The 14,260-nt window shown below is 36.5% G+C and overlaps 1 long non-coding RNA gene across 1 annotated transcript in view; it reads left to right on the forward strand.

Moving 5' to 3' along the window:
• Positions 1-3,771: 3,771 nt before the first annotated feature.
• Positions 3,772-14,260, forward strand: part of LOC131170610 (uncharacterized) — a 45,345-nt gene continuing 34,856 nt past the window's right edge. Inside the window, exons 1-2 of the long non-coding RNA XR_009141401.1 lie at positions 3,772-3,988; positions 5,453-5,516. This is a non-coding gene — a long non-coding RNA (uncharacterized LOC131170610). The remainder of the gene's footprint in view (positions 3,989-5,452; positions 5,517-14,260) is intronic.

Genomic DNA, 14,260 nt, shown 5'->3' on the forward strand with positions numbered 1-14,260 from the left:
TCAGGGTAAATAGGCTATATAGAGACTGTCCTTTGGTGATCCAAGGACACACTTTTTTGTCTGATTTGATTGAAATGCCCTTCAGAGATTATGACATTATCTTGGGCATGGATTGGTTAGCCAGGCATCATGCTATGATTGACTGTAGATCAAAACGATCACTTTTGGTCTTCCTCGGTATGGTGATGTAATGTCTGAGGAGAGGCGTTATTGCCTTCAAGCGTCATTTCAAGATTTGCGGCTAGAAAAATGATTAGAAAAGGGTGTGAGGCGTACTTGGCACATGTGATAGACACCCAAGTGGGGAGTCCAGCACTGAAGGACATTCCTACTGTATGTGACTTTCCGGATGTGTTTCCTGATGAATTGCCAGGATTACCTCCAGAAAGAGAAGTGCAGTTTGAAATTGATGTTATGCCTGGTGTGGACCCAATCTCCATAACGCCATACAGAATGGCACCAGCGGAACTAAAAGAATTGAAAGTGCAGTTGCAAGAGTTGCTTGATAAGGGCTTCATTCGCCCTAGTGTGTCACCTTGGGGAGCGCCAGTATTATTTGTAAAGAAGAAGGATGGCACTCTCCGGCTATGCATTGACTATCGGCAGTTGAATAAGGTGACAATAAAGAACAGATATCCATTACCCCGTATTGATGACTTGTTTGATCAGTTGAGGGTGCGGTATGTTCTCTAAAATTGACTGAGATCGAGTTATTATCACTAAAAGTACAAGAGCGAGTATTTCTAAAAGCGCCTTGAGAACCGCTATGGCCATTATGAATTCTGGTCATGCCATTGGGTTAACTAATGCTCATTTGCTTTTATGGATCTGATGAACACTATTTTCAGACCATACCTCGACCAGTTTGTTGTGGTATTCATAGATGATATATTGGTCTATTCGAGGAATGCAGAAGAGCATGATAGACATCTGCGGATTGTACTGCAAACTTTGAGGGAGAAACAGCTATATGCCAAATTGTCGAAGTGTGAATTTTGGCTGAAGGAGATATCCTTTTTGGGACATGTAGTGTCAGAAGAGGGCATTAAGGTAGATCCTAGCAAGATTGAAGCTGTCCTTAATTGGAAGCCACCCAGAAATGTCACAGAGATTCGCAGTTTTCTGGGGTTAGCTGGATACTACCGTCGATTTATGAAGGGATTCTCCATGGTGGCATCTCCATTGACCAAGCTGCTTAGAAAGGATGTGAAATTTCAGTGGACGGACAAATGCCAGCAAAGTTTTGATGAATTGAAAAGATGTTTGTGAGGCTCAGTCGACTTTACCTACAGGGTAAAGAATATACGATTTCTGATGCTTCTCACAACGGATTAGGTTGTGTGTTGATGCAAGATCGAAATGTTATTGCCTATGCATCACGCCAGCTAAAACCGCATGAGAGGAATTATTCGACACATGATTTGGAGCTTGCAGCCATTGTGTTTGCTCTTAAGATCTGGAGACATTATTTGTATGGGGAGAAATGTTACATCTACACAGATCATAAGAGTTTGAAGTATTTGGGCACCCAGAAAGAGTTGAATTTGAGACAGAGGAGATGGTTAGAGTTGATAAAAGACTATGATTGTCTGATAGACTATCAGCCAGGGAAAGCTAATGTTGTGGCTGACGCCCTAAGTCGCAAGACTATGGCAAGTCTACGGGTTACTCCTTTGTCTTTGGTACATGAGTTGATGTTATTACATGCCAGTTTAGAGATTAATGATGATGGGCAAGCAGCAGTTGCATGGCATGTACAACCAGTGTTGATTAATCAGATTAGAATGGCTACTCAGAATGATCAGAAGTATCAGAAGCTGTTGGGAGAAGTCCGGCAGGGCAAGAAACCAGAGTTCTCAGTTAGAGATGATGGTTTACTGCTACACCAGGGCAGAATATGTGTTCCTATTGATGTTGAATTGAGGAAGATCATTTTGAAGGAAGCACATGAGTCTCCTTTTGCCATGCACCCTGGTGGTACAAAAATGTATAGAGGGCTAAAGGAGCATTACTGGTGGATGGGTATGAAGAGAGATGTGGCAGAGTTTGTGTCCAAATGCCTAACTTGTCAGCAAGTAAAGGCAGAGCATCAAGTACCAACTGGGTTGTTACATCCACTACCAGTACCAGAGTGGAAATGGGAGAGAATAACAATGGATTTTGTGATGGGACTTCCAAGGACACAGAAGAGTCATGATGCAGTTTGGGTCATTGTTGACAGACTAACCAAGTCTGCTCATTTTCTGCCAGTCCGAATGGACTACAGTTTGGACAGATTGGCCAGGTTGTACATCGATGAGATTGTGAGATTGCATGGAGTGCCAGTATCTATCGTATCAGACAGAGATCCTAGGTTCACTTCTAGATTCTGGGGTAGTCTTCAGAGAGCCCTAGGAACTAGATTGAACTTCGATCGCATTCCATCCACGCAACGGATGGCGATCCGAGAGGGTAATTCAGATTTTGGAGGATATGCTACGGGCTTGTGTGATTGAGTTTGAGGGCAGTTGGGATACACACTTGCCTTTGATTGAGTTTGCTTACAACAACAGCTACCAATCAAGCATTGGGATGCCTCCATATGAAGCTTTGTATGGCAGAAAATGTAGAACCCCGTTGTGTTGGGATGACATGGGTAAAAGAAAGATGATCGGACCCGAAATTGTTCAACGATGAAGAGAAAATCGGGGTGATCGAGAGATCGACTTAAAGTCGCATCGACCGTCAAAAGTCCTATGTTGATTTGAAAAGAAGGGATATTGAGTATGCGATGGGTGAGAAGGTTTTCCTCAAAGTTTCTCCTTGGAAGAGAATTATGAGATTCGCGAGAAAGGGGAAGCGAGTCCTCGTTTCATTGGGCCATATGAGATTCTGGAAAGAGTGGGTCCTTTGGCTTATCGTTTGGCACTACCTCCAGAGTTGGAGAAGATACATAATGTCTTCCATGTGTCTATGTTGAGGAGGTATCGATCAGACCCATCTCATGTACTACCAGTAGAAGAAATAGAAGTGAATCCAGACCTCACATATGAAGAAGAACCCATAAAGATTCTGGCTTATGAGGTGAAGCGACTACGGAATAGCGGATACCATTGGTAAAAGTCTTTGTGGAACCATCATTCGGGCCAAGAAGCTACTTGGGAACGAGAGGAGGACATGAGGAGACAACACCCACAGCTGTTCAGAGATTGATACCAGGTAAAAATTTCGAGACGAAATTTATTTAGGGGGGGGGGAGAATTGTAACACCCCCGTTTGCATAGCCTGGTATATTTCACTGTTCCGGTGACCGATGTCGGTCCGGACAATTAATGGGATTAAGGCCACACTTAAGACAACTTGAGAAGCCATAAACACAAATAATTAGTAATGTTTAATTAGTTAACTATAAATATGAAAAACAGAACATAAGAGGTTAAACGAGCCGAGAGTCACAGCGATGAGTGACCTCCTCGGGAACGACTGCGAAGTCATTTTAAACTCAAATTTCGAATCGTAAAAAGTGACGCTGCGGTCCTTAGGACCCTTATGAACACAGTGGAAAAGAGAAAATCACGAAAAAGAACTGTTAAGCCAGTCAAATAATTAGGTTAGGGAGCCGGAAGAAATATTGGATTATTTGCAAACCGGGATGAACCGGTGAGGGGCGATTTGGTCAATTGACCCCGAGAGCTGACTCCTGACATAACTGTCAAATAAAATCGGAGAAAAGAAAATATCGGAATCGACAATAGAATTAAAGAACTAATAGAAAAATAAATAGAAAAAAAAATTAAAACACAAATCTTCTTCTTAAAAAAAACGTCACTCTCTCTCTCCCACACCAAAACCACCATGAAAGCTCATTTTTGAGCTTGAAGAACCAAAATCCAACCATGGCCAATTGTCCTACCATAACTAGATGTTGTTTGGACAACTAGGAAAGAGGATTCAAAGAAAAGAAAGAAGAAAAATTTGAAGAAAAGGGAGAAGAAATTCTGCACACAAGGTTAGTAAACTAAACTTGAATTGTTAGTTGATTTAGTTATGTTTATAGCTTAATTAACCTAGGAATATACTTAAAATGAAAAGAAATTAATGGTGGGAGGATTAAAGACAAATTCATCCAGCTAGGGTTTTGATGTGTGTGTATGAATTTGATGGACTTAAAGGTGTGTATGAGTATATGAACCTTAAGTAGTTGAGTTATTATGGTTTAAGGCTTTGAAAGTAGTTAAACACAATGAATTAGTGAGATTAGGGTTTGAATGTTAGGGTTAGTGAACTAAAATTTGAAGAAATGCATAAATGGCATGTTTAACCTATTGTGACATGAATTAATGGTCAATTATGACCAAATAAGTTGTGTGGGAATGGTGGAAAATTTAGCTAAATTCGTAGGTCAATGGTCATGCTGCTGGCAGCATGACCAAACCTACTTTGAAGGACCAAAACTCAAATTTTACAAGCCTAATGGATATGCCACCAATTGGAGATGAAAATAGACATAAAAGAGCACAACTTTCATTAAGGAACCATGACCAAAAACTGACCAAAAGTTGGTGAAACAATTGACCAAAGTGAGTTGATAGCAGGCTGCCCTGCACCAAACTGACCAAATGAACAGTAACTGTTCATTTGGTCATAACTCGAGCTAGGTAAGTCAAATTGACCTGAAATTTTACCAACAATTAGATATGATATTGACCTAAAACTTTCATGAAGAACACCAACCCAAATTAGGCCATTAACCCTTTCAAAATCATTGAGCAAAATTAAATTACTGTACTGCAACTCTGCAGATTTTCAGTTGAGCAGCAATGTTTGGATAGCTATAACTCCCTCTAGAAAACTCGGATTTAGGCGATTCTTGAACCGATGGAAACGTAAGACATAGTACAACATTTCATATGAAGAAAGTGAGACCAAATTATGAACTTAACTTGATCAAATTATTAACCAAAGTTGGACCAAAAATCTGCCAGCACCAAAATCTCAGTATGAACAGTACACGTGAACAGTAAATTTATTTTGGCCATAACTTGAGCTACAAAACTCCGATTGAGGTGATCCAAAAATGAGAATACACTTAAGACAATAAGGAACATTTTCTATGAAGGAAGTTTTGTCAAATTCCAACAGTAGATCGACCAAGGGAACAGTGCAACTTCGAAGAACCAAAACCGAAAATTGGCAATTTTGCCAAAATGACCTAAGCTTTAAACAAATGACCAAAACCAACAAGTTTGGTGACCAAAATGTGGTATGTGGGTGAAGTTGGAGTTTCCATACCTATTAATCCGTAGAAAGTCAATTATTTGACTTAAATAGTGCAGTGAATAGTAACCCGAAACACAAAATTTCGAGAACGTCGAATTTAACACGTTAGAAATAGGTAAATGCGAAGTTAAAATTCATTTTGGGATTTATGTTAAGTTCTAGTACTGAAACATTGTCAAATTTTGTGTTTCAGTTGAAAAGAATATCAGGAAGGAACCCGAGGAAACGAGTCGAGGCTAAGGGACGACTCGCTTGAGGTTTGTGCACAATAAACCCTATTTAAGCATTTTATCCTTGAAAAATTGATTTATTACGCATTATGAATTTATGAACTTTTGTGTTGCCACCTTGCGATCAAAATGTAACTTTGGAAATGGATTGATTTTTGTATGCAATATTTGAATGAAATGTTTGAAATGAATTTTTGATTCACACTTAGCATGACAGTTACTTATTATTCCTCCTCCATTTATGGGGTTGAGATCGTTTATTTTCCTCCCTCTCTGGCTTGTCAGTTGAGGTTGTAGATCGGATGAGTACTCATTAGCTAGCTAGCTGTTAGTAGTATGCCCTAGAACATATCATTTAGTATGTATCTTGTACATATTTTATTAATAAAAGGCATTTCCACTTTTCCGTTTACATAATATATTTATGTGTAATAGAAAAGGTCCATTGATATTTTGTTAGAAATATTATTTTTAAGTTGTTAAGAATATGAGTGACAATATTTCTAGCACAAAGTATCATAAATAGGTTCACAATCGAGGATACTTCATAATAAGGACATGACTTATCCAGAAAGATTGTATTCATGTTTGTTCCCAAGTTATTTATATGAGATATAAATAAGATGGAATGGTGAGTCTCATGCCATATAACAAACTTGATAGGCACTTATAAATGATAAGTAGGCCGAACCAGTGACACTTATGACAAGCACATGGAGTTTACTCTTGTCAATGTTTTGTCATAAATCATATCAGTGCATATAATCTTTAGACCTGAGATAGCACAGTTATCTTGTATATAGGTAGTTTGAGTTTGATACTGCTGTCATACTTGTACTATGTATGGGTATATGGGCATGTGTTGGCTCCTGCTAGTTATATATGGAGGTAGGTGTTGATCAAGATGGAATCTGTTCCTCTAAGTAAATAGAGTTAAAATCCTATGTTCATTTAATTGTTCTTGATGTTTCAAGTTCTGGCAGACAGATAGATTTATTCGAGAAAGAGTTTACGATGAGAAAAATCTTTTAATCAAGAACTGGAATTAAAAGAGAACATAATATTCATAGCAAATGGAGTTTGACATAAACCATGACTCCAGCTTGAGTTGGGATTTTGTAACAGAGAGATTCTAGTGCATGGTAACATATGATTATAGGTTCATTTAAGGTAAACCTTATTACTAATTGGGTGGCCATGGCATGCTATGCTAGGTGTTAACCATGTTCTATGAGGTTCATAAAATGATTTAGAGAAATCATTTATGGTAAGAAAGAGTTCTGATGATATTAAGAGTTGATATCATGTCTCATTGCCAATTAGTGATGAGCCTAGTAAGTCACACACATACACAAGTTATCACCTATTTAAATATGATTTAATTAATTAATTAAAGAGTTTAATTGATTAATTAAATAGATTTGGTTTGCAATTAAATTGCAAAGTCCCTAGCATGACTTGAAACCAAATCTAGATTATTGGATGTATAATATAAGTTAAATTTATATTTAAAGTGTTTAAATATGAATTTAATTAATTAGAAATTAATTAATAGAGATTAATTAATTAATTTATATTTGATATAAATTAATTAGAAGAAGAAAAATAATTATTTTGGGTTGAGAACTCAAAATTAAGACACAAGGGCATTTTGGTCATTTTGCAGTGTGACACGTGGCACCATGAGATGGTGACACATGGCATAACACATAAGCTTGCCAAATGTTTTTTAATCATGTAAGATGATTAAAATCAAGATTAAATATAGGTTTGACACTTGGCACAATGTGATTGGGTCACTTAAACCTAGAGCTAATCAAAATGTGACATGTGGCTAGGGTTTAATGTGTTAACCTAGCTATTTAAGTGTGGTTATGAAAAGAAAACATAACCAGCAGCCTCTCCTCTCAATTGTCACGCCACTTTGAGCCTCTCCAGCTATTTCTCTTCATCTCTGATGAATTCAAATAGATTAGCCATCAATCTCTTGAATTAAGAACACTAGAAATTGTTTCTAGTGTCACTTTATCTCTAATCTCTTAAAAGGCAGAACTTGAATTTCTAATTAATAGAAAAGGCTTTAGAAGCTGTTCAAGGGCTGCCATAGGTGTTCTTGGTGTGGACAAGCTAGAGGACAACATCTGGTGTCACTGAAGGCGAATCTCAAAGCGCGCGGACAGCTGCGGCACATCAGAGGTTAGTGTAATCGTTCTTGATTTAATCTAGGGTTCTAAAATTAATCTGATTAATTTTAAAATCTTAAATGGCAAATACAGATCCAAAAACATATTAAAAGAGTTTTAATATGTTGTTTATCATTGAAATCAAATAGATAAAAATAAATCTTGCATGGTGCATGTGACCCTAGGTGAAAATTTTTGAATTCAATGGTATAATCTTGTGTTTTTCACGCTTCCGCTCCTTCAATTGGTATCAGAGCCACTATATTTGCCATTTAGATTGTTGATTATATAATTTAATTGTGTGTTTGATCATGAGATCAAGAGATTCATTGCTGGTTGGATCATGAGATGTGGCGGCACACATGGTGAAGCCACCATTGGTGGCGGCAACAATGGTTCCTTGGGTGGTTCAAGGTTTGGCTTTTAATTATGCAATTGTTGTATGATCTAAAGCCTATTCTTTGACTAATTAAAGTGTTTAATTAGTTGTTTTAATCACACAATTAAATTATGATTCAAATCAGAATTTTAAAAATTGTTTGAATGTGATTCAAATCTGAATTTTAAAAATTGTTTGAATGTGATTCAAATCTGAATTTTTAAAGTTGTTTGAATCACATTTAAATCTGATTTTTTAAAATTGATTCAATAAAATTCAGATCTGATTTTTTAAGAAATATTTGAATGTGATTCAAATCTGATTTTTTAAAAAATGTTTGAATGTGATTCAAATATGAATTTTTGAAGTTGTTTGAATGTGATTCAAATCTGAATTTTTAAATTTGTTTGAATGAGATTCAAATCTGAATTTTTAAATTTATTTGAATCATATTCAAATCTGGATTTTTAAGTTGAATATGAGATATTCAATTTAATTTAAGTATGTATGTTTTATTTAATTGTTAAATAGTGATATGCATGATGGATGATCATGGACTATAAAAGACCAATGTGATTGGATTTATTTCTTTTATGTTTCTTTGGGATTGTAAATTAATTAATTTATTTTAATTTATTTTGGGCATGTATTATTAAGTTTGTAATATTTTTGGGTTGTAATTTCATTTATTTAAGTTCTTGTAAATTCGCCTTGGTATGCCAAGGATTACTATGTAATATTGGATTGCAAGAAGTTCAAGGAGGTCAAGAGCATTGGTGGGACCAGTGGGAGGAATTCAATATCAAGTGTTGATTATGTACTCCTTCAGCAACTCTTGTAAAATGAATGAATGAAATGCACCTAGGAATGCCCTGATTCAATTCTTGGTGGCTCGAATTGAATCCTTAGAAAGTCCATGATCATACCATATTTCTTGCTTATCCATGAATGCATGAGATGTATGGGAATGTATGCAATTATATGATATATGCATGCTAAATGGATAATGTGCAAAGTGAGACCTTAATAGTAATTAGGATGGCTACAAAATCTTCCAAACAAATGATTAAGTTGGAAATGGTATAATTAAAGTAATTATAACATAAGCCCTCCATTGAGGCAATTATTTTAAGAAATTTTAAATAGTTGCATGAGATGCAATTAATTTAAGAGATTTTCTTAAGAATAATTGTTAAGCATGAGATGTTGTAAATATGTAAATGGTTTAGTGGCCAATATTGGATGTACCTGAGGACATTAAAATTATTTATATAATTCTTGGCTCAATGGGATCAACTTAACTAATGCAAGATAAGTCAATAATGGATGTACGAGATTTTGAGCATTAGGGGCTAGGTAAAGGATTGAACCTCACATGAGATGTGATGGGCAAGGAGTTGCTCACTTATAGTTTATTGTAATTCCAATAATGGATGTACGAGGATGATCAATAGAATTATAAGAATTCAATCACCCACTAGAAATCCATCCAACTAGGATTTCCGTTTTCTACTTTGGAAGTGAAGGATTCGCTAAGTTAGTGGGAGGACCAATTTGATTAAAAGACCATAATCATTTTGGTTAATTACAAGATACATTTACTAATTAATCTGGTTCTTTTCTGAAGTAAATTTTACGATAAAATTGAGCACAAAACAACCACCACCATCCAATATCCTTGCAAGCATACTTGATCACAATAGGTTGACGGGACCTAATCTGTCAGATTAGCTAAGAAATTTGAAACTTGTCCTGAACCTTGAACATATAGGATATGTTCTAGATTCAAATGTTCCTGGTCCCTTACCTCCAGAGGCCACACAAGAGGAACATGAAACTTTGGACAAGTGGAAGGAGCATAATATGAGAGCTAAGTGTTACATGCTTGCTTCTATGAGTAATGAGTTCTGAAGCGACATGGAAACATCTGAGTGCAAGAGAGATCCTCCTTCACCTACAAGAGTTGTATGGTGAGCACAGAAATGCTAGGTATGAGATATCTAGGCGGCTATTCCGCATGAGGATGTCGAGGGCGAGAATGTTGGAGATCATGTCTACAAGATGATTGGTGATTGAGCAGTTGGAACATCTTGACTTCCACATGGATTTCCAACTACTAACGGATTTGATCCTTGAGTCCCTTCCTGAGTCTTTTGGGAATTTTGTGACAAATTTCCATATGACTAAACAAGAATGTACCTTAGCTGAATTACTCAACATGCTGGTTATTGCCCAAAAGAATATGCCGGGCAATAAAGGAAAAGAGGTAGCTTTGATTGCATCTTCTTCTACTGGAAAGTCCAACAAGAAGAAGCGCAATAAGAAAAAGAAATCTCATTCTGGTCCTTCCAAGAAAATAGCTAAGCAGAAAAGGAAGATTAAAGTGATAAAGGCAAAGGAAAGTGTCTCCACCTTGCAGGAAAGTGTTTCCATTGCCAACAGAAAGTGTTTCCATTGTCGATGAAAGTGTTTCCAGCGGCGAGTATAGTAATCTAAATGAATGCAATGCCATGGTGAAAACCAACTCAAGTTCAAAATATATTTGGCACTTAAGGTTATGTCATTTTGCAGAAGATAGGATTCTAAAATTGGAGAAAATGGGGATTCTATCCTCATTGGGCTCTGAGCCTACTCCAACTTGTGAATCTTGCCTTCAAGGCAAAATGACTAGATCACCCTTTGTTGGACAAGGGCTAAGAGCTGAAAATATTTTGGAACTAATACATAGTGATGTATGTGGTCCGTTTAAAGAAATGGTTAGAGGGGGCTTTCATTATTTTATTACCTTTCGATGATAAATCAAGGTTTGGGTATTTGTATTTGATGAAATACAAACATGAATCCTTTGAAAAGTTTAAGGAATTTAAATCAAGTAGAAAATCAAAGCAGAAAAAGTATTAAAGCTCTTGATCGGATCGTGGAGGTGAATATTTGAGTCTTGAATTTGATGAATACTTGAGAGAGCATGGCATTGTTTCTCGGTGACTCCTCTAGGAGCATACAATTTGAATGGTGTATCTGAAGGAGAAATCGTACCTTATTGGATATGGTGCGTAGTATGATGACCTATCTTGATATGCCAATCTCCTTTTGGGGATTTGCATTAGAATCAGCTTTATATATTCTGAATAGGATTCCATCAAAATCAGTTCTTCCACACCTTATGAGATATGGCATGGAAGAAAACCAAGTCTTAAGCATGTTAAGATTTGGGGTTGTCTAGCTTATATCAAAAAGTGAACAACGATAAATTGGAGACCGGATCGAGAAGAGGTCGATTTGTTGGATATCCAAAAGATAGTTTTGGATATTATTTTTATTTGCCTACTTCACAAAAGGTTGTGATAAGTAGAGATGCCACATTTCTTGAACAACGGTTTGTTCAAGAAGGAGGCAAAGGAAGGCAAATAGAGTTAGAATTGCAGTCGACCAACCAGCAGATCAGATGGATATAGATCCATCTAGTCAACCTATACCCATTGATGAAACATCTACAATTTGTTCCTCGTAGAACAACCGGGTATCTCACCCACCGGTGAGATATGGTTTTCTTCATGAAGAAGAACAAGAGTTGTCTACTCATGAAGAAGTAGATCATGGAGATGATCCACTTACCTATGAAGAAGCTATATCGGATATAGACTCTTCAAAATGGATTGATGCTATGAAATCGAGATTGATTCCATGTATAAGAATCAAGTTTGGGATCTTGTTGACCCACACGAAGGTATTGTACCTATAGGGAACAAATGGGTTTTCAAGAAGAAAATTGGTTACGATGGAAAGGTAGAGACCTATAAGGCAAGGCTAGTAGCGAAAGGGTTTCGCCAAAGGCAAGGAATAGACTATGAGGAGACTTTCTGCTTTGTTGCCATGCTTAAATCAATTAGGATTTTATTAGCAATAGCTGCATACTATGATTATGAGATTTGGCGGATGGATGTCAAAGCGACTTTTCTCAATGGATACATTGAAGAAAACATTTTCATGGAACAACCTAAGGGATTTGAATCCCAAGATGGTTCCAAGGTATGCAAGCTAAAGCGATCCATTTATGGGTTGAAACAAGCTTGAGGAGTTGGAACATCCGTTTTGATGAAGCCATTAAATCCTTTGGTTTTATCAAAAATGAGGATGAGCCATGTGTATATAAGAAGGTTAGTGACAGTGCTATCACTTTCCTTGTCTTATATGTGGATGACATCTGTTGATGGGTAATGATACGGGTATGTTGTGACTATAAAGGTATGGTTGTCAAATACATTCTCCATGAAAGACTTAGGGAGGCAACCTATATTGGGATTTGCATCTATAGAGATAGCGAAAAGAATAATTGGTTTATCCCAAAGTCTATACTTGGAAAAGGTGTTAAAGAGGTTTAACATGCTTGATTCCAATAGAGGATTGTTACCGATGAAACATGGTATCCACCTTTCTAAAGAGATGTCTCCAAAGACACACGAAGAAAGAGATAAGATGGCAGGATTCCATATGCTTGGCTATTGGAAGTTTAATGTATGCAATGTTGTGTACTAGGCGGATATCGCATATCTTTATTAGTTTGACTAGCGGTATCAATCCAATCCAGGTTTGGAACCTTTGGATAGTATCAAGAATATCCTTAAGTACTTGAGAAGAACTAAGGATTTATTCTTGATTTATGGAAGTGGAGACTTGTAATTGGATGGTTATCTGATTACGATTTCCAATCGGATATCGATGATAGAAAGTCTACCTCTGGATATGTGTTCATTTGTAATGGAGAGTGCGATTAGTTGGAAGAGTTCCAAGCGAGCACATTGCAGATTCCACTCTTGAGGTGAGTATATTCTTTGCATCGAATCTTTGCAAAAGAAGGTTTGGATAAAGAAGTTCGTGTGAGAACTTACGATGGTTCCTTCCATTGAGTCGGTTCCATTACCTTGTGACAATAATGGAAACGATCATCTGAGCTAAGGAACTAAGGTCTCACCCAAAATCGAAACACATAGAAAGGCACTACCACATTATCAGACATATAGTTGGGCAAAGGCGATATAGCCATGCAGAAAAATAACATCAGCTGAAAAAATTCAGCTGATCCATGCACTAAGCCTTTGTCACAAGCTCGATTAGTGACATCTTGAGAAGATGGGTCTAAGGTATTGTAATGAATGGCTCTAGTGCTAGTGGGAGATTGTTAGTAGTATGCCCTAGAGCATATCATTTAGTATGTATCTTGTACATATTTTATTAATAAAAGGCATTTCCACTTTTCCATTTACATAATATATTTATGTGTAATAGAAAAGGTCCATTGATATTTTGTTAGAAATATTATTTTTAAGTTATTAAGAATATGAGTGACAGTATTTCTAGCACAAAGTATCATAAATAGGTTGACAATCGAGGATACTTCATAATAAGGACATGACTTATCCAGAAAGATTGTATTCATGTTTGTTCCCAAGTTATTTATATGAGATATAAATAAGATGGAATGGTGAGTCTCATGCCATATAACAAACTTGATAGGCACTTATAAATGATAAGTAGGCTGAACCAGTGACACTTATGACAAGCACATGGAGTTTACTCTTGTCAATGTTTTGTCATAAATCATATCGATGCATATAATCTTTAGGCAGGAGATAGCACGTTATCTTGTATATAGGTAGTTTGAGTTTGATCTGCTTTCATACTTGTACTATGTATGGGTATATGGGCATGTGTTGGCTCCTGCTAGTTATATATGGAGGTAGGTGTTGATCAAGATGGAATCTGTTCCTCTAAGTAAATAGAGTTAAAATCCTATGTTCATTTAATTGTTCTTGATGTTTCAAGTTCTGGCAGAGACAGATAGATTTATTGAGAAAGAGTTTACGATGAGAAAAATCTTTTAATCAAGAAGCTGGAATTAAAAGAGAACATAATATTCATAGCAAATGGAGTTTGACATAAACCATGACTCCGGCTTGAGTTGGGATTTTATGAGAGAGATTATAGTGCATGGTAACATATGATTATAGGTTCATTTAAGGTAAACCTTATTACTAATTGGGTGGCCATGGCATGCTATGCTAGGTGTTAACCATGGTCTATGAGGTTCATAAAATGATTTAGAGAAATCATTTATGGTAAGAAAGAGTTCTGATGATATTAAGAGTTGATATCATGTCTCATTGCCAATTAGTGATGAGCCTAGTAAGTCACACACATACACAAGTTAT

Source organism: Hevea brasiliensis, chromosome 11, assembly GCF_030052815.1.
Source record: "Hevea brasiliensis isolate MT/VB/25A 57/8 chromosome 11, ASM3005281v1, whole genome shotgun sequence".
NCBI lineage: Eukaryota > Viridiplantae > Streptophyta > Magnoliopsida > Malpighiales > Euphorbiaceae > Hevea > Hevea brasiliensis.